General features: G+C 41.6%; 1 protein-coding gene across 2 annotated transcripts in view; it reads right to left on the reverse strand.

Annotated features, from left to right (window-relative positions):
• Positions 1-18,417, reverse strand: part of BACH2 (BTB domain and CNC homolog 2) — a 359,382-nt gene that overhangs the window by 145,573 nt on the left and 195,392 nt on the right. For both annotated transcript variants that reach the window (XM_030859506.2, XM_060283794.1), the window contains exon 3: positions 10,540-10,688. The gene's annotated coding sequence lies outside the window, so the exon portion shown is untranslated. The remainder of the gene's footprint in view (positions 1-10,539; positions 10,689-18,417) is intronic.

Below are 18,417 nucleotides of genomic sequence, written 5' to 3' on the forward strand. Positions count from 1 at the left end.
GACCTCCTGAGCATCTAATACTAAAGGTTAACCAAAAAAGTGATACCTACGATGATGACCTTGTTATGGAATATACAATGTATTTATTTAATGGAAAACTTTGGTGGGCAGAAAAAGACTCCTAGAAGGGCAGGTGTACATTACATTAAACAAAATAACTTGCAAAAAATAATAAAAAGGAGAAGAAACAGTAATTGTTTTCTTCTTGTCAGCATCTGGTTATCTATAGGATCGATCAGATGTGATAACAGATGTGCTATTGTCTATAGGGAATTAGACCACCATGGAAGCTAATTGCTCCTCAAGTTTTGCCCATTCCCACCTGAAATATTTAAAACCTTCCTTGATTATAACATTAGCACTCTCTCTTTCATGATGTACATCAGCAGGTATTACAATTAACATGCACAGATGTCACAACTGAAATATCCACGTTTAAATAAAAAACAGTGAAAAGGTAAAAATAACTGATTATGCACAAGACAGCGCCCACCTTCAGAGGAAAGAGAGGCTTCCATGGTGCTAATTTAATGGCAAAATAAAAAATTGAGCCCCTGGAGAGCATCAGCAGCTGAGGAAGAGCCACACTACTTGCGAAATGACCTGTAGCCTTCTGATTGAGAAACGATGAACAAGAGGCTGATCTTGTGTCCATTTAATTCCAAAATCCGTACTCTGAGCAGAGCGGGGAACCCCACAAATGCCCTGAAATTCTCCACCACATTTGTACGACGCAACAGCACGAACAAGCATCACCATCAGCCTTTCACTGAAGGCTCGCTTTGTGCTTCACGTACGTGATCTTACTGACTCCCCACCAGCACCCTATGAGGTAGGCACTACCCCTGCTGCAGTTTTTAATGAAAGACATCCAGGCCTAGGAGAGGTTCCGTAACTAGATCAAGGTCAACAGGTAGCTAAGCCAATATTTGAGGCTGGGTCCTCCTTCTCCCAAAGCTCTTGTCTCACTTTAACTACCCTGCCTCACCATCTGCTGAGGTTGGAGACACCAGTGGGGAATGTGATCTGCAGTCATCAGTTTCCAGAAGCTTCTGGAATGACTGCTCTCTTGACTCATCTTATTTCCCAAATGACATCAAACTGCAAGGCTTTAGCACGCTTGTAGACATTCTCGTTCTTTGGAAATGTCACAGCCACTCAGCCAGTAGAACAGGGACAGCACCATCGTTGGGATCACGGAGGTGCAAATTTCCCTGTGAACACCAACACCACCTCTCTTTGGTGTTTCTTGTAGCCACAAACCGACACGTTACCACTTACTGTGGTTGCAGGAGACTCGGCTGTCAGATGAAGGGAGTTTTTACTCGGTTAACTGCCCCTCCGACGTCTGTGTCCACAGCAGGCCTTTCCCCGCCGCTGTCCACCCCCCACCCCGTCCCTGCGCGAACAAAAGGGTTCCCATCTCTCCGCAACACCGCTAAGAAATCCCTCCCTTGCTGTTCTATGAGTTGACAAGACACAACTTTCTAACAATGAGCCAAGAAGATGGATGCTGTAAGACAGCATTTCAAACAAGGCAATTACTCTTCAACAAAAGATTCAAGGATCCCATCACTATTTCTTGCGACACACCTTGTTTATGTATGAGTTGTGCCTTTCTTCCTTCAGAAGGGGAAAATGCGCATAAACTATCGCAGGTAGACACACAGCGCCCAAACCTGGCCGCCTTGCTGCTGCTGAAACGGAGACACATTTATTTCCCCAATGCACCACTTACCAGACAGATGCAAAGATGTGGGCAAACCAGTCATCAGAATTAACAGAGTGATTGTGCTTGCCCTACACATTCTGATTTGTATGAATCTTATTTTTAGCCACGCATAAAGGGCAATAAATGGAAAATCTTATTCTAACCGCTACTCTTTCTGGGCCACCCACACTGCTCCACCTACCGTACAAGTCCACAAATGTGAAACACACACACACACAAAAAAAAAACCCAAGCCAGGGTTCGTCCTATCAAGGGATGCAAAGCAGCTAAAATGTGTGACATTTTTTCCAGTTAGTGTTTGTACTTTCATCCTTTTTCTGTATCAGGACTTTCAGGGAAAAAAAACAACGTTGACTTATCTCTGGGCATTTTCAAAGACTCCACGGTGGTGAGCAGGCAGCACAGTGGCATGTGCGATCCGCCAGGCACCGCCACCGCCCTGTTGTGAGCCGCCTGTCAACCGGCTTCTAGCAAAGAAACGCACCCCAAACACATTTCTGTAAATTCGGGCAGATGATACCTACAACGTTTCATTTTGCAACAAGCTCGGTGTTTTCAAAGTTCCTCTAATGAACAAAAGTGACATCAGAAACATCAACATCTCTAGAACAGAGCAGGCTGTCAAGAATGATTTTGCCAAAGTTAGGGCAATAGCGCTTGTCCTAAATCTGCTCTCAGGGTGCCGTGGGCCAACGCTCTCCAAGGCACAACACCCTCTTGCTGTCTCCCTTCCCTTCTCTGCATTTTCATCTCTGTCTGTGCCATCCAGTCACTCCCCAAGCCTGCAGCTCACCAAGCACGAATGCATACACGCTCTCCCTGCCAAGCGGAGCCGCTGCTGTTGAGAAACACCCACCTTGAGAGCACATTAAAAAAAAAATTGAGGAAGAGGATGTTTTCTGGGGGCATAGACAGGATAGAGATGAGAGTCTGTTTTTTATTATCATCTCTTTAGACTTTTCATGAAAAGTTAAGTCATTAAGGTCCCTGGGTACCCATCCGCATGCATGTTCCTCTGAGCCCTCTGCAAAGCGCAGCAGCAAACACATGCAGGTAAGGATTAATATTTAAAAGTCAGTTCCACCAAGTAATGAAGACACGAAAAGAGTCAACACTGAGAAAGGCAGCTTTACCTGTGTGCTCGCTCATTATCCAGAAACCAGAGGAAATGCTGTCATCCCCGGTAGCTACACGCCCTGCAGAGCTCACACCTCCTCCTGAAGAGTAGCGCTGATGAGATGCATCAGAGTCCACTAGCGTCAGAACCTCTGACTAGTGTTGTAAAAACACGGGTAATTAAGTGTTACGAAAAAGTGGGTCATCCACGACTGAGGCAGAGCCACACCTCCCCACGCTAGACTCCAAATGACTGTGCTGTGACAGGGTGGGAGGGGTCTGAACACAGCGAAAGCAAAACTTTTATGTGGTGAGGAGTGTTTTAGTTTTCACTGGTTTAGGTTAGAGAAAGTTAATCTCTATGTCAACTGCAAACCAACTAAACTTCTTAGTGAGTTTTTGAAGTCTTGCAACAAATGCTGGCTGCTCGTGTCACGGGAAATTCAGAGTCAGTGTCACAAACAGTCCAAGGGACGGTCTTAGGTTTCTGTGACAGGCCCGTCGCCACGAGTGAACGCCATGACTCAGGGAAGCAAGGAGGTCAAACCAAAACTGAAGGCAAGGAACCGAGTTCTCACTATCCACATGAGCATCTCCGTCTCCAAGGGAGGATCAAAGCGCTGCAGACCACTTCCCACACCAGTACCCGATCGGGGCATTCGATACAATTGCAGGCATTTACCAGAGCATCTTTCGATTACTGTCTGAACAAGGCAAGACAGATACCTGGACTGAGCACATTCGTTCATCTGTCACTCAAGAGCTACAGAAATTTTAATTCAAATCAGTAACCACTGTGTCCCTATTATATACAAGGACACGAAGGATGAGAAGGGATGCAGAGGGAAGAACTTAGAAGGACCTGCTTTTAAAGAACCTAAGTCTCGTACACAGGATGCTAAGACCTTGCCACACCCAATGCCTAATACGGATCATTCTTAAAACACAAAATCTCTTCTAGCAGCTGTTTACTAAACACTTTCTATTCTACTGACGTAAGGTTTGTGGGTGGCACTCCTTCAACCTTTCTCAGATGACTCCTTTAACAATCCCCTTAATTTTAATCTGGGTTTCCTTTCAGTGTTCAAAGCCCTTCCTCACTTTGGCTAAGAGCCAGGATTCATCCCGATCCAAAGTTGCGCTCTCTCCAAAGGGAAGCACAGAGATATGCAGCACCACCCACGCCACAGCCCGGACACCATACCAGGGGAATCTGAAGAGAAGCTTCTTCGAAGGGGGATAAAGCATGAAGAGTTGAAGGAACACTCTCTGGTTCATAGCACAAGAAGGGCTATATCTGAACGTCAAATTGGAATTTTACTGGAGTCCACATTGTTTGGAGTATGGTTGGGGGATGGGGAGAATTTGGGTAACCAACCTTTCCCCACTTCTGCCAAATTGTCTTAGAGTGTATCAACTGTGAATTTTTAAATACCTAGAGCACAATCAGTTGATCTAACACTAAAACCATCTTGGTCCTCATTAAATCTTTCTTTTATGATTCCAGAGGCCCACTAGGATCTCGCAGGGCCACTCAAAAATCATTTTTATTGACAGAATACAGAAATGAAAAAACCCCCAGTTAATAGTGATTTTTACTCCATAAAGACACTGGTGAGTCTACAGAGGTATCTGTCCTTACAAGAGTTGATGACTGTAATTTGAAGGGAGAAAAATAAATGACTAGGCGATCACTGTCCTAGAAAATGATAGCAAAGGCATCATTCCTGAACTCCAGCAATTTGTGGGATGTCAGCAGGCCAGAGTACTACTTGAAAATTGGGAATTAGTTGATAAAATGAAAAAAGTCTGGAAAAATACACAAAAGTAGGAGTTAACAGGTAGGTTGTATCTGGGTAGCTGGATGAAAGGTAACTTATTTTCTTTATCATCTTCTGTTATTTTATAAATTTTGTACAATAAACATGTATTACTTTTATAATCAGGAAAATAAAGCTACTTCTGTTTCGATAAAAGGAGACAATTCTCTGATTCTGATCGTTCTAGTCACTAAGGACACTTAATACATTGGATCTAGTAGAGTAATCTGGGCTGGTGACAAAGCAGACATGAAATACAGGGAAAATCTGCTAGAAACATTAGATTATAGCTTCTAGTTAAGCATGACAAGGACGCTTAAGAATCCCGCTACACTACAGAGCTTTGCCAATACTTTTCTTCCTCACCATGACCATGGTCTGGGCACCCTCCAGCTGTACCAGAGCTTCACCCTCCAGGGGCCTCCAGTGATCAGTTTAATGGGGGTGTCCTTGGAAGAGTGTAGCTATCCCTTGGGTTAAATTACGGCTCAGAGAGAGAGTTGTCATTTCCTTAGTACAGGCACATCCAAAAAAGAGCACACAAATAATTTCGAAAAAGCAACAGATTGGAAATTAATTAGAATAAGGTGACAAACTATTCGTACTACAACTGACATCACTTGGTGGCCAGCTCTGTCATGTGCATGGCTGAGTTTATTTGGAGATTCGCAGGGAATAATACCTTTTGAAATCTGGACCTGTCTATTACTATGCTGGTCACATCACCCCTCTCTGTACCATGAGTGTATATGCAGAGAATGAAAATTAATTTTGATGATGGCTTCAGCAGAAAATAATCGTGAAACAATATGTTATAAATAATCACGTACATTCTTTAAAAAAAGAACCAGAATGGCTTCAAAAGTATGCCAATGGTTCCCCAATGACAATAAGAACTAAATATATATGTTCATGAAATTATTTTATTACCAATCTTATCGTTAACATCACAACTCTTAGAGCGCTTCCAAACATAATAAACAGAATAAATGTAAACAGAATATCTGAGATTTAAACTCTGGCACTGGAAAGGTGGTAAAAGCCAAAACTTGCATGGTTTCTCAAGAATAAAAATGAACTTTATATTTTTCTACTCTAAGTCAACATTTTTAGATTATTATTAAGACACAAAAATAGGAAAAATAAAACCTCAGTTGATTAGACTATTTGAAGACAAGATGAGTTTTTGGTTTGTTTCAGTTTTTTGGTGAATTGACAGACAGAAAATGCTTTTTGTTGAAAACGTTTCGAAAGCAGTTTCTTTTCCTAATTATAAAGGATTTAACCATTCGCAGTGATTCAGCAGGTCAGTGTCACCAACTACAAATATCCTCCAGGGTATATTCTCTACCTTTACTAAACCAAAGCTACCTTGTTTTCTGAATCTTTATCACTGAAAAAGGGAAGTGGGATGTGAGCGGTAGGGTGGGGTATGGGAGGGGGTGGGTAGGAAGTATGAAGGCTAGTTAATTCAGGGTTCTGGTTACTCGGGTCCCAGGTAGCTGAGCCATCGCTAAATACGAAGTCAGTGCCTGTAACCAGGCACATCTGATTCTTGGGGCCATGAGAGCTGACCAGGAGAGACCCCGAGGGTCGGTCTTGGTTGGTTTTCTCTACCTCATGTCTTTTCCTCTGGGTGACTGTTGCGGGGAATCTGTGTCAGGGTGTCCATCCAAAAATCATGGTCTCCAAACTCCTGGGGCCGAATTTGTTTTGATCAGAGTCTATATCCATGTCGTTTCAACTCACGCTTAGGGTGCCAGTAGCTACGTGTGATGTCAAAGATGAATAAGCACCTACTTCTCCTCTCTCTTAGACCTTGCTCACCTGGATTTTCTTTTCTATAAAAACCTTTAATTCCAGATTTTTTGATATTTTAGCAGCTCCCTATGGCAAGTGACTCCAAAACCTTTGCTGCTACGCCCTGTTGTCCATCACCTAAGTGAAAAGCATGGAGAGTTTATTTCTAAGCAGGTCTGGGAAGTCGGGGGTGGGAATGAGCGACTGATTTCTATGTATCGTACTTCAACTTTGATGACTTTATTTCACCGCTTTTTTGGTTATACCTTTTCCTCGAGCCAAGCGCATACACACGCATGTATGTATGTACGTATATGGATATAATGCACACACAAGCACGTTCACACATCTAAGTGATTCTGATGTCTTAAGAAGGAAGTGGGATAATTTAGGACAGAGGTTTTTGAGCTCTTTGAAACTATGGATCCTTACGCACCGCTCTTCAGGAATTACAATCCCTGGTCAGACCTAAGGGCAAGGCCTGAAAGGAGTAAAGTAAAATAGTAAAGTAGTAAAGTAAAGGAGACCTGAGGGAAACACGGCTACTAGCCCCGTGAGAATTCACTGATCATTCTGCAAGGCCAGCTTTCTAGAAACCTAGAATAAGAAGCAAAATCCACCTCCCCCCCCACCAAATAGGACCCAAGTGGACTTAGTGGGTTCAATCCTGCATGTTTCTCACAGGCCTGCAGGTCACTCATACAATTGTTTTGTGATTTATGGGTACCATAATGCCCAACATTACAGAGATTTGGTGATGGGGGATGAACTGTACTTCATTGGGAGAATGTCAAACAGGCATTATAATTAGAAGCCCTGTTGCAGGAGAACTATTTGCTACTAATTTTCTTTCCAAGTTTCCATTTTCTACTAGGCTTCAGTCTGTGGCAAGTCTATATCCCCTGGTTCCTGCTTCCACATCCGCCTCCACTGCTAAGACCTGTCACCTGCCGCCACTAGGCACACATCCCGGGGCGCAGTACACGGACTCATTTATGATGACACAATTCACATGAACTGCAGCAGCCCCATGACAGGAGCACAGGAGGGTACACGTCCCCTCCATCACAGTGAAGCAGCTTTCCTGCGTGTGTAAATGGCATTTTGAAAGAGATGATGATCACTGATGGCAAATTTCCCTAGTGGTTTCTGACAAATATGTCCTTGTCCCGGTAGGAAACCTATTCCTAAGACTTAAGTCTAACATTCTGCAGGTCCCTTACATTTGCCCAAAGAGGGCCAGGGTAGTGTCAGGGCTGATGGAGGTGTGAAGAACACAGCAATCTGTGCTTCCTCCGTCCTCCCAAACTACAGCATCCCTGTCAAGCACTACTTAGTATTCTGCCCAGTATTCTTAGAAGGAAAGTAAGCTCTGGTATTCAGGGGGGGGTTTTGTGTGTGTGGTAAAACACACATAACATAACATTTACCATGTAAATCATTTTTAAGAGTACAGGTCAGTTGCATTAAGTACATTCACATTATTGTGTAACTATCACCACCATCCATCTCCAGAAATTTTCCATCTTCCCAAAGTGAAACTCTGTACCCATTAAATACTAACTTCCCTTTCCCCTTTATTCCCAGCGCCTGGCAACCACCCTTCTAAATACTTTCTGACTATGACTTTGACTAGTGTAGGTACCTCATATAAGTGGGATCATATAATATTTGTCATTTTGTGTCTGGCTTATTTCACTTGGTATCTCCATGTTTCATCCATGTTGGATCATGTGTCAGAATTTCATATTTTTAAGACGGAATAATATTCCATTGTATGTATATACCACATTTTCTTTATTCATTCACTGCTGATAGAAACTTGAGTTGCTTCCACCTTTAGGCTATTGTGAATAATGCTGTATGAACATGAGTGTACAAACACCTGTTCAAGACCCTGCTTTCACTTCTTTTATACCCAGAAGTGGAACTGCTGGATCACATGGTCATTCTGTGTTTAAATTTTTGAGGAATCATCATACCGTTTGGTATTCGGGTTTTTTAAATTAATAAACTTAATGTTTTAGTGCAGTTTCAGGTTGACTGCAAAACTGCAGGGAAAGCACCGTGGGGTCCCACACACCCCTCGCCTCCACATGCATGATGTTTTTATAGAGCTGTGCTAGGCACTTGGTGCCTTGAGTGTTTCACCCAAGGCTGCAGGGAGAGCTTCAGGCAGGTGGCGCCAGGGCCGGCAGGAGTCTGCAGCTCCAAGTTGCCTGAGGTGTCACAGCAGCCTTCTACCCGTACTGGCTCGTAGTTATTAAACTGACTGACATCAAAGGTCATCTATCAGGAGAACCTGCAGTGTAAACGTGGACACTCACAGACGCCAAAGCAGGAAAGCAGGGGGGAGATGAAGGAGCCTTCGATCCAACCCATTTCTTTTACTTCTTGGTGAAGATGCTTCATAAACTGAAACTTCCCAGAATGCTGTACGGAATAGCCAATTAGCGCTTGAAGGAGATGTTACAGTTGGTAAGGGTAGAGTGATAATAGGTAATTACATCGCTCACAACTCTGTCAGCCCTAATACCAACCCTGTTACCAGTCCTTTGGGCAGCTCTCAGAAGACAGCTCCGGATTAATTCCTTTTAGAACTCTTTCATCACCTCTTGCTTTTTGGGTCTTATTTGTCTGATGTTGTGATTTTTATTTTAAACGCATGCACTTAAATCTATCTCCGGGATTTGGGGCTCTGTTAACGTTTAGGCACTAGATAATGCTCCTTCATTACATATCTGCTTGGGAGTTGTTTTATTAAAGGTGATTATTCTCAACTTCAGAGAGTTATAATAAAAGAACTGTAAGCCCTTAGTGCTACTTTGAATGATAACATTTACCACATTGAAGTATAATGTTATAAATCACAATGCTTAACCACAGATTCAAAATGCCCAGAAATTTCTCAAACATTTCCTGGACAGCATCACTCAGACTATTTTTACACTCACGTTGACTCAATGAAACAAAGGAAAACATGTTGTGTAAAACTCCTACATTGAAAGCTTAGAAATATACAAAATGCATATAGGTTCACAGGCACACCTGTACATTTGCATGTACACTCCCATATACCCTAGTATGCATTTGTTGAGCCAAACTCTTCTACTTTATTCTATTAACATGGAATAAATTGTTCGTGTCCTCGGCAGAGAGGTGACCGGCTTGTTCCAAAGCTAACGCAGTAACATGCTGATCTTCCAAATATGTCAGTCCTAAGAACTTAAAACCCCACAAAACCCTGGACTTGCTGGCTTGGATTGTTTATTAGAGGTGCACCTTCCTTCCCATATGTGATTTGTAAAACAAGTCACATTTAAGTGTATGAGAGGAAGGATCACACTGGGATGATTCACTTTGAAAGGGAGCAATATATTTCCCAGTCTAGGGGGAAAAGGATTTTCTCTTTTGAGTGTATCTAAAAGCATGACGAGGACACCTGCAAAAGGACTGTAGTTGTCATTTTAGCCTGTTAACGGCACTGTTAGTCAACCCTGTTGAAAGCCAAGGGCAAAGAGTGGCTGGTACTCGCGTCTCTGGAGTCGAGCTGGCACAGAATAATGACATCTACTTGGCTGGACTTTCAAAGATGACAGTGCTGAGAAGACCTTAACATTCTCTCTTCTGAGAGATGAGTCCATGTATTAAGTAAAGCACAAGTATCTTAATTTAGTGAAGTTTCATACACTTTTCTACCTTTATCATTCCTCCTTTCAGTCACACTTGAGTTAAAGCAGTGATTCTCGAAGTGAGGTTCCTGGACCAACTGCATCAGCATTGCCTGGAAACTTGTTAGAAAAGCCAATTTCCAGACCTACGCCCCAACCCCACGTCTCCTGAATCCGGTAGTCTGGGCACGAGGCCCAGCACGCTGGACTTTAACAAGCCCTCCAGGTGACTCTGAAGCAAGCTTATGTGTAAGATCCACTGAGTTAGAGAACCACCAATATGCAGATTCTAACCCCGTTCCCTTCCTCAATTATAATTCTCAAGACACCTTGTTATTATCATCTCAGAAAATTCTTAGCCTTCTTTGGTTGGAGGAAAGAAACCTTAGTCAAAACTTACATGTAATTTTTCCAGGTCCCGTGCTGGCTTCAAGTCTTAGGATGCAGGGAACTGGGCGAAGGGAGAGAAGAGAAGGCTACGGCAATCCATTCAGACATGGACCCCAAAGCTCTGTGGGGCAACCTTGTGACAGGTCAGCGAGTGTCCACCTGATTGGGGAAGAAGACAGTCCATTAGCAGAGGAAACCTTGCATGTTAACGTTATCCCCTTTCCCCTGCTATCCCGCTATACCCCATCCCTTTCCCGGCTTCCATGACCTCTAACTTACTGTGCGCCTCTGGACCGGTCCACCTAAACAGAATACGATAAAATAATCCAGGTATCAATGCTGGGGCTCACGCCAGGGGGAAGCACATCCCTCACCGGGTGCTCTCCTGAACCCCAAGGCAGCTTGGACATAGGTCAATGTCCAATCAGTTATCTCTCTATTTCATCTCATGAACGTTTTCTTTCAACAAATCACAACACCTTGATTCAAAAGACACACGTGCGGGACTTCCCTGGTGGCGCAGTGGTTAAGAATCTGCCTGCCAATGCAGGAGACACGGGTCTGAGCCCTGGTCCGCGAAGATCCCACATGCCGTGGAGCAACTAAGCCCATGCACCACAACTACTGAGCCCGCGTGCCACAACTACTGAAGCCCACGTGCCCTAGAGCCCGAGTGCTGCAACTACCGAGCTCACGCACTGCAACTACTGAAGCCCGTGCACCTAGAGTCCGTGCTCCGCAACAATAGAAGCCACCACGATGAGAAGCCTGCACACCACAACGAAGAGTAGCCCCTCTCATCACAACCAGAGAAAGCTCCCCGCGCATCAACGAAGACCCAACACTGCCAAAAATAAATAAATAAATTTATATATTAAAAAAAAACACATGGTTGTATTAACAAGAAGATACAGGAAGCAAATGATAAATTTGAGAATTCTGATTGAAATGAGATGATTCTCTGATGCCTTTAACATGTTTTTAAAGAAATTAATAGTACTTATTTTTTCCTGAGGATAAATTAATCCATGCTTATTATAGAACATCTGAAAAATTTACAGAAAAAAATAAAGAAAAAATAAACATCAACTGTAACCTTGACACTGATAAATCTTTCATGATATTTTGTTGTATAGGTCCACGACCCCTTAAATGAAACTCCTGGGCCAGATACACTTCAGAGTTCAGAACTGCTTGGATATTAAAGAGTATTACAATGCTAAACTACCATTTATCACATGATGTCCCGTCAGAATCTGGAGCAGCACCCCATAATCAAACCTATTAAAAATCTCTGCAGCAAAATAGATGCATATTCTTATTTAGTCAGATAAAATAGAGCCTCACATTAGTTCAGATCAGACTTTTCTACCAAAGAAGTCACCAAGAGACCTTCGTGATTTTGAACCAAAAGGATTCAGAATTGGGGATAAGGGGTTGTGGATCAGTATTCTTTTCAGATACACAAAAACAGTCAGAGTTTTGTTTCTACTTTTTAATTCAATATTTTATGAATGTGAGCATTTTCCCAAATTATTAAAAATTCTTCAGAAACATGCTTTTCAATGCCTATGTAATATTAACACGCTGTAGAAAAGGGTTTTGTTTATTTCATTATTTCTCTCATTTTTGGAATTACGTATTGTTTCCTTTTTTTTTTTGTTATTGCAAATAACACTTTGAAAGACATATCTGAATATCAGATTGTTTGAATTTCTGAGTATTTTCCTAGGTAGATTCCTAGAAAAGGAATTACGGGGTCAAATGAGCTTTAAGGGTCTTGATGACTTTTCAGAAAAGCTGTACCAATTTACACTCCTGCCACAGCATGAGTGTTTGGTTAATTTATTTAACTACCTACTTTATCGTAGACACAGAAAAAATACACTTGCCCATCACACATCTTAACAAAGTTCTAATCAGGGACAACCAAACATAGATTGTATTTTTGTTCTTCTTACGCAGAAGACAGTGAAGAGCTCACTGTTTTCACATAAAAGAGAAACGGGAATAAGGTAAGTTTACCATCAAGTTGCCCTCATTAGGCCAGACTGAGTCAGATCTGGGCAAGGGAGGAGTTGCCCCTTGTCCGTAGGGTCCTCACTTGGAAAAGGGTGAGGGAGAGTATGGAAGTAATCCGCACATCATCGTGAGAAGAGAAACCATCATTTTTATTTGTGCGCTGATAAATTCTGTTTCTGGAAGACTGAGGCCTTGTGTTTCCCTTCCATTTGGTGTTTTCCTATTTTTTGGACATTAGGCTGCTCCTCAGCATGGCCATCAGAGAGCAGAAAGAGATGTGAAGACCAAATCAGACAAGCCCATAATAATGGCTAACCCTCCCGAGTGCTTATTACGATGTGTCAACTCTGGTGCCGGGTGCCCTGCGTGCATTATCTCATGTAATGCTGAGTGCATGGGCACAGAAACTGGTGGCGCTGAAGTTCGAAAGTACGTGCTTGCTCATCAATCCTCTTTCTACCCTAGTAAGTCTGGAGGAATTAAAGGTTTGCAATCTCAAAGATCTCTTCAAGCCTAGTGTCTTGAACGACTCCAAGATAATCCTAAGATTCAGTGACTCTAAGTTTGGCTATAAATCACAAATGTTACCCTGACGCTTTTTTTTTTTTTTGTCAGCGCCTCCAACAGTATCTTCATGAAGCAGGGAAAATGGCATAAATAAAATCCAAGAAAATTCTAGATAATCGTAAACACTTCGAAGGTCCTATATGGACAGGAGGGAGGTTGTATCTCAGAATACAATGACACAAAACAGGGTATACACGGAGAAGAATGAGGACACATACATAATATATACTTTAAAAACAACCAAACATATGAACACATTCTTCCCAAATGTGACTACAAATTAGTAATGCTAAATCAAGGTTTAACAAGCCCAAGTTCCTTTCCATTTATAGTTTTTTCTAATAAATTTTCTTTCTCTCTTCCCTTTACATATTTAACCTTACAGGATAGTTGATGTAGAGAAGGTCACAATTTTCATACACTAATAAAAGAAAATCGAAGAGAGGTTTTTTTGTTATAGGGAATGAAATAACCCCACTCTTTCCCTTATCTAGATACTCAGTTTCTGCATAGTTTGGTATATACTATAAGATGGCAGCAGTTCACAGAGAGAAAAAGAGAGGGGGAAAATTATTTTTATTTGGGGAGTGAGTTAAATTTATCTTCTCAACAATCTTCTCTAAAACTAAGGGGTGTTGCTATCAAATCTATCAAAAGACCAAGAAGTGGACCATTTCCTCCACTGTGGCTTCTCTTTATACTTAAAATAGCATTCTCCTGATAATTAGGTGTCAAGTGGGTGGAATGGCTTCTAAGTGATTTTTCTTTGCCACAATTGGATATATGGTTAATTTTTTCAGTACACCAGGCCTATAGGGTGTGAAAAATAAGGTGGTGATAGAGGAAATGACCACTCACCCTCAAAGAAAGAACATACTCTGTATTTTCCAAAGGGCCTAATTACTTGAGGAGGGGGGGAATAAAAAAACAAAATAAACCACCCCTAATGACAGAAATGATTACCAGAAGCTCTTTAGCGACTCAAACTGCAAAACTCGCATTTTTAAAGCTAATTACAAATTTGGATTCTCTCATTTAAAAAATATACTTTAAAGCAGCCCACTTCTGTTTTAACGCTGAACCAAAGTCTGTGCAATTGGCACATTATCAAAGTAAAAAAAAAAAAAAAAGCGTTGCTTGAACAAAATTACACTTTCAATGTCACTAAAACTTGAACTGCAAAATACCACAAGCTAAAAACTAGTAATGCCATGTGGTTATGTTATCTTACATTTACAAGAGAGTTTATAGTTTCCTAAGCCCTAAGAGACTCAGACCACGACCGCTCACAGGAGCTTTGCTATCAAGGTCAGGTCATTCACTGCCTCTGAGCTCGACACCTTTCACAGGTTCCTGTGAGGATCAAATGTGAATGCAATCAAGAGAGATTTTGCAAACTCTTAAGACATACATAACATGATGGGTATCATTATTCTTTTTACTAACAGCTTTGTGGGGCATAAAGATACAAATCCCCATTTCACAGTTAAGGAAACTGACAACAGGAAGACAGAGCAAAAAAAAAAAAAAAAAAAATACTGAGTTAGGAGAGTTTTATATCTGAAATGGCCACAAACTAGCTGAGTGACTCTCTGGACTTGATTTCTTCAGTAAAATGAGGGAATTGGGTGAGATGCTTTTAAAAGGCTTCTTGAGACTAACGGTTCTGTGATCTGCGACTTGGCCATGGTAGTGACGGGGCAGCTTTAACAACAACTCTTAGGAAGCAGTCTCTCCTGGAGGCCAAGGTCAGCACTTAACCAATCTGCAGTGCTGGGGCAGGGTCCTTAAGCAGCCTCCCATCCCTGTGAATGGGCCATGCATTAACCAACTCATTTTGCTGGATTAAGGGGAGGTTGGGGGCATCCTAGGCCAATAAGCCAGGGCCTCTGGGGCATAGGAAGGAGGTCCCGGAAGAGCTTGAAACAGCAGCTCTTTAGTAACTGGTACAAATATTTCACAATTCTAACAACTAGTGTAGCCAAATAAGTGTAGACCACTGGAATGTCAGTCTGGCTAACAGTCCCACTGTTGTCGGGCTACCAGTTCCAAAGAGATGGCCACCTCTGTGGGCCACCCACCTTTCCTGACTGAGTTCCTACCGTGTTGGAGGAGAGATCTAAAAGGGTTACTTTTTGTCGTACGAGTGCACATCATGTCGCGTGGGAATCTCACTTCAAAAGGACTGGGGCCACTAACTTCTGCTTCTACTAATGATACTCTACCAGGCTGTCTAATACAACTTCCTGTAATGCAGAAAACGTTCAATATTTGTGCTGTCCAAAATGGTAGCTATCAGCCACATGTGGCTATGGAGAACTTAAAATGTTCCTAGTGAGACTGAAGAACTGAATTTTTAATTTTAATCAATTTAAATTAATGTACATTTAAATAGGCACACGTGGTTAGTGGGTACCTTATTGAACGGTGCAGCTGTAGGCTGCTTCACATACTAGTTTTCTTGGCTGTATTTTGGACCCCAGAAGCTCAGAGGACAATACATAATCATCCCTTCAACAAGCATTTACTGACCTCCTGGGTGCTGGGCACCATTCAGGTATCTCAAAACAATGGTGAATAAGACTGCCATGGACACTTCTGCTTTCATGGTGTTTCTCAGCTACACTGATTTCCGAAGACCTCACAAAATCTTGAAGTAGTTCACCAGACTGCGCTTAGGAAAAAGGTGGGTGAGGAGATATGGTAATGCTACACTAAGCATGAAAGCACTGCTTTTTCGTTTCTTCATATTTACTGTTAGGAAAACTGGGGGAAAGTTTAAAAAAGAGATATCTGAATGGTTACTATTCATTCACTTACAAGTAAAGTAACATATCCCAGATGAGGGAAATCATCTGTAAGTAATTCCCTCTTGCACAAACTTAAATTTACTCAAAAGAAAAAGTCAGTGGGGCCTGCATTCTTAAGCTAAGAAAAAGTAAATGGTATTTAATTACAGCAACAGTCATAAAAAATACAGGTGGGTCTCCATCTGCAAGCAGTGGGCAAGGGACGTTTAGACCAATTAGCTGTGAAATGATCAGGTTTTCCAGATCATCAGCCTTACTTATTCACTTCGTGTATAAGTAAGGCTGATTGCATTCTTTATCCCTACAACCCAACTCTTAGCTAAGATTTTCACAGTGGCTTGAATGGGATTTGATGAGCAAAGCCCCCTTTGCTTTTCCCCAGGAAACTACAGGTGGAGGTATTTTTATCTACGTCACAAATCGAATACCAGCAACATTATTTCTAAGAAACAGAAAAGTGGTTTGGTTTATTGGTTTTCCGATTTCCAGTATTGCTTCCTGTATCCTGTTGTCCATTCTCTCCTGTCCTGATCACCTTTTCCTACCTTACTTGGATTTGGACTGATAATAAGAAAAGACAGAATATTCAGAATTGTTTTATGCTTTTGTTTGAACCTGAATCCAGGTTTGCCAAAATTTAAGAGGACAGGAATATCACGCGCCGGGAAACAGTGTTTTTAAGCTAATTCGCTCCATTGTATTTATATTATTTCCCTTGAGGTGAAAGTATCACCAAGCAAAATAACCTGATTTTCTCAGCATCTCAACGGGGTTGTACTCGGATGACACCATTGGGCCAATCTGACTTTTGAGCTTTAAAATGCCACTCTGGTCTCTCTGTGCAAAGCCACACTACTGGTTTTTAGGGTTAACAAATAACTCTTGTACATATACACACACATACACACATTCCATCAATTTTTCCCTCTGGATTGAGTAGAAAGAGAAATTACAGTGGTCAGAAAACAAGAGTTCAAAACTTAGTTCTAAACTTACAAATTGCATTTCGAGACTACCATCTGCTGGAAAAGGTCAAATCTCAAATGTTCTGCTGGTCTCACGCTGTATAAAAATATTACTAAAAACTTGGTGACAGCTTTAGCAATAAACATGCTAACTTCTAAGTGGCCTTGGAGTCCTTATTCATATTCAGAAGCACTAAATTGAGTAGTCACACACCATTTTATGACCAGAAGGGCTTTAAAAAGAAAAGGGTCCATTGACGTTAATTTTTTGGAAACTACAGAGATGAGGTTTTTTTTTTTTTTAATCTACATTTCAAACAGAATTTCAACAGTCAGTTGTATGAGGCAGAAGACCTTTGAATCATAGATCTTGTGGCTTTTGTGTTTTGTTCTACTAGCATGGGAAGGTGATGTGAGGAAATGTGCTTTTCTTTTTGCTGCAACAGAGAAAGAACTGGGGAGCAGTCATTTCAGAAAGGATGGAGAAAATTAATTAAGATAAAACATTTCTGAAAGTTTCCACTTACACATTTCAGATGCTGGGACCAAGTTACTCTAGTTGGAGAACCCCAGCTAGAAAATTCACTTCTTTGATACTCAAGGTATTTACGTTCCCAAAATATAGTGGAGAGCTCGTTCAGATTCCTACCCCTCCCTAAGAGGATGATGCAATCAGAGCAACTTGCCATTGACAATTCTGAAAAGAAGCAAGAAAGAAACAAGTGTTGAAAACACACAACCTGCTACCAAAGGGGAAAGGGAGGGAGGGATAAATGAGGAGTTTGGGATTAACAGATACACACTACTATATATAAAATAGATAACCAACCAGGACCTACTATAGCACAGGGAACTATACTCCATATTCTGTAATAACCTATAAGGGAAAAGAATCTGAAAAGAATATCGCTGAATCACTTTGCTGTACACTTGAAACTAACACAACATTATAAATCGACTATACTTCAATAAAAAAGAAAATACACAACCTGAAATAATTTGGGGGTTTCTGTAGGTTTTATAAGGTAAAAAATGGAATACTGGCCTGTATTTATGCATAGTAATAATAATACTTTCCACTGACTCAAAACTTCCATGTGCCAGGAACTGTGCTAGGAAATTTTTGGGTATTATTAGCACACCTGGTGGATGAGAGAACCATGGCTCAGAGAGGCAACGTGCCTTGCCCAAGGTCACATTGGAGGAGATGAGAGGGGATGATATGTAATCTTTATCCACACCCATCTGACCCCAAAGGCCACCCCTATCCTATGCAACACTGCCATCCACTACACTTTGGGGAGACTACATCCCTCTCCCCAAAGGAAACATGATCGCTTTTCCATGTGCTACCAGTAAAATGTCAAAGTAAAGTGACAAAGCTGCAGGTCCTTTAGCAATTTAATCATTTGTGCATAAAGCTGACTAGCTTGTTAGCACTAAAATGGTTATATTTCATGAAGCATATTAGAATTAAAAATTTTTTTTCTATTGCAGTTTCTTAAAAATGCTATCAGGTATCTT

The sequence above is a fragment of the Globicephala melas genome, chromosome 14, assembly GCF_963455315.2.
Source record: "Globicephala melas chromosome 14, mGloMel1.2, whole genome shotgun sequence".
Classification (NCBI taxonomy): Eukaryota; Metazoa; Chordata; class Mammalia; order Artiodactyla; family Delphinidae; genus Globicephala; species Globicephala melas.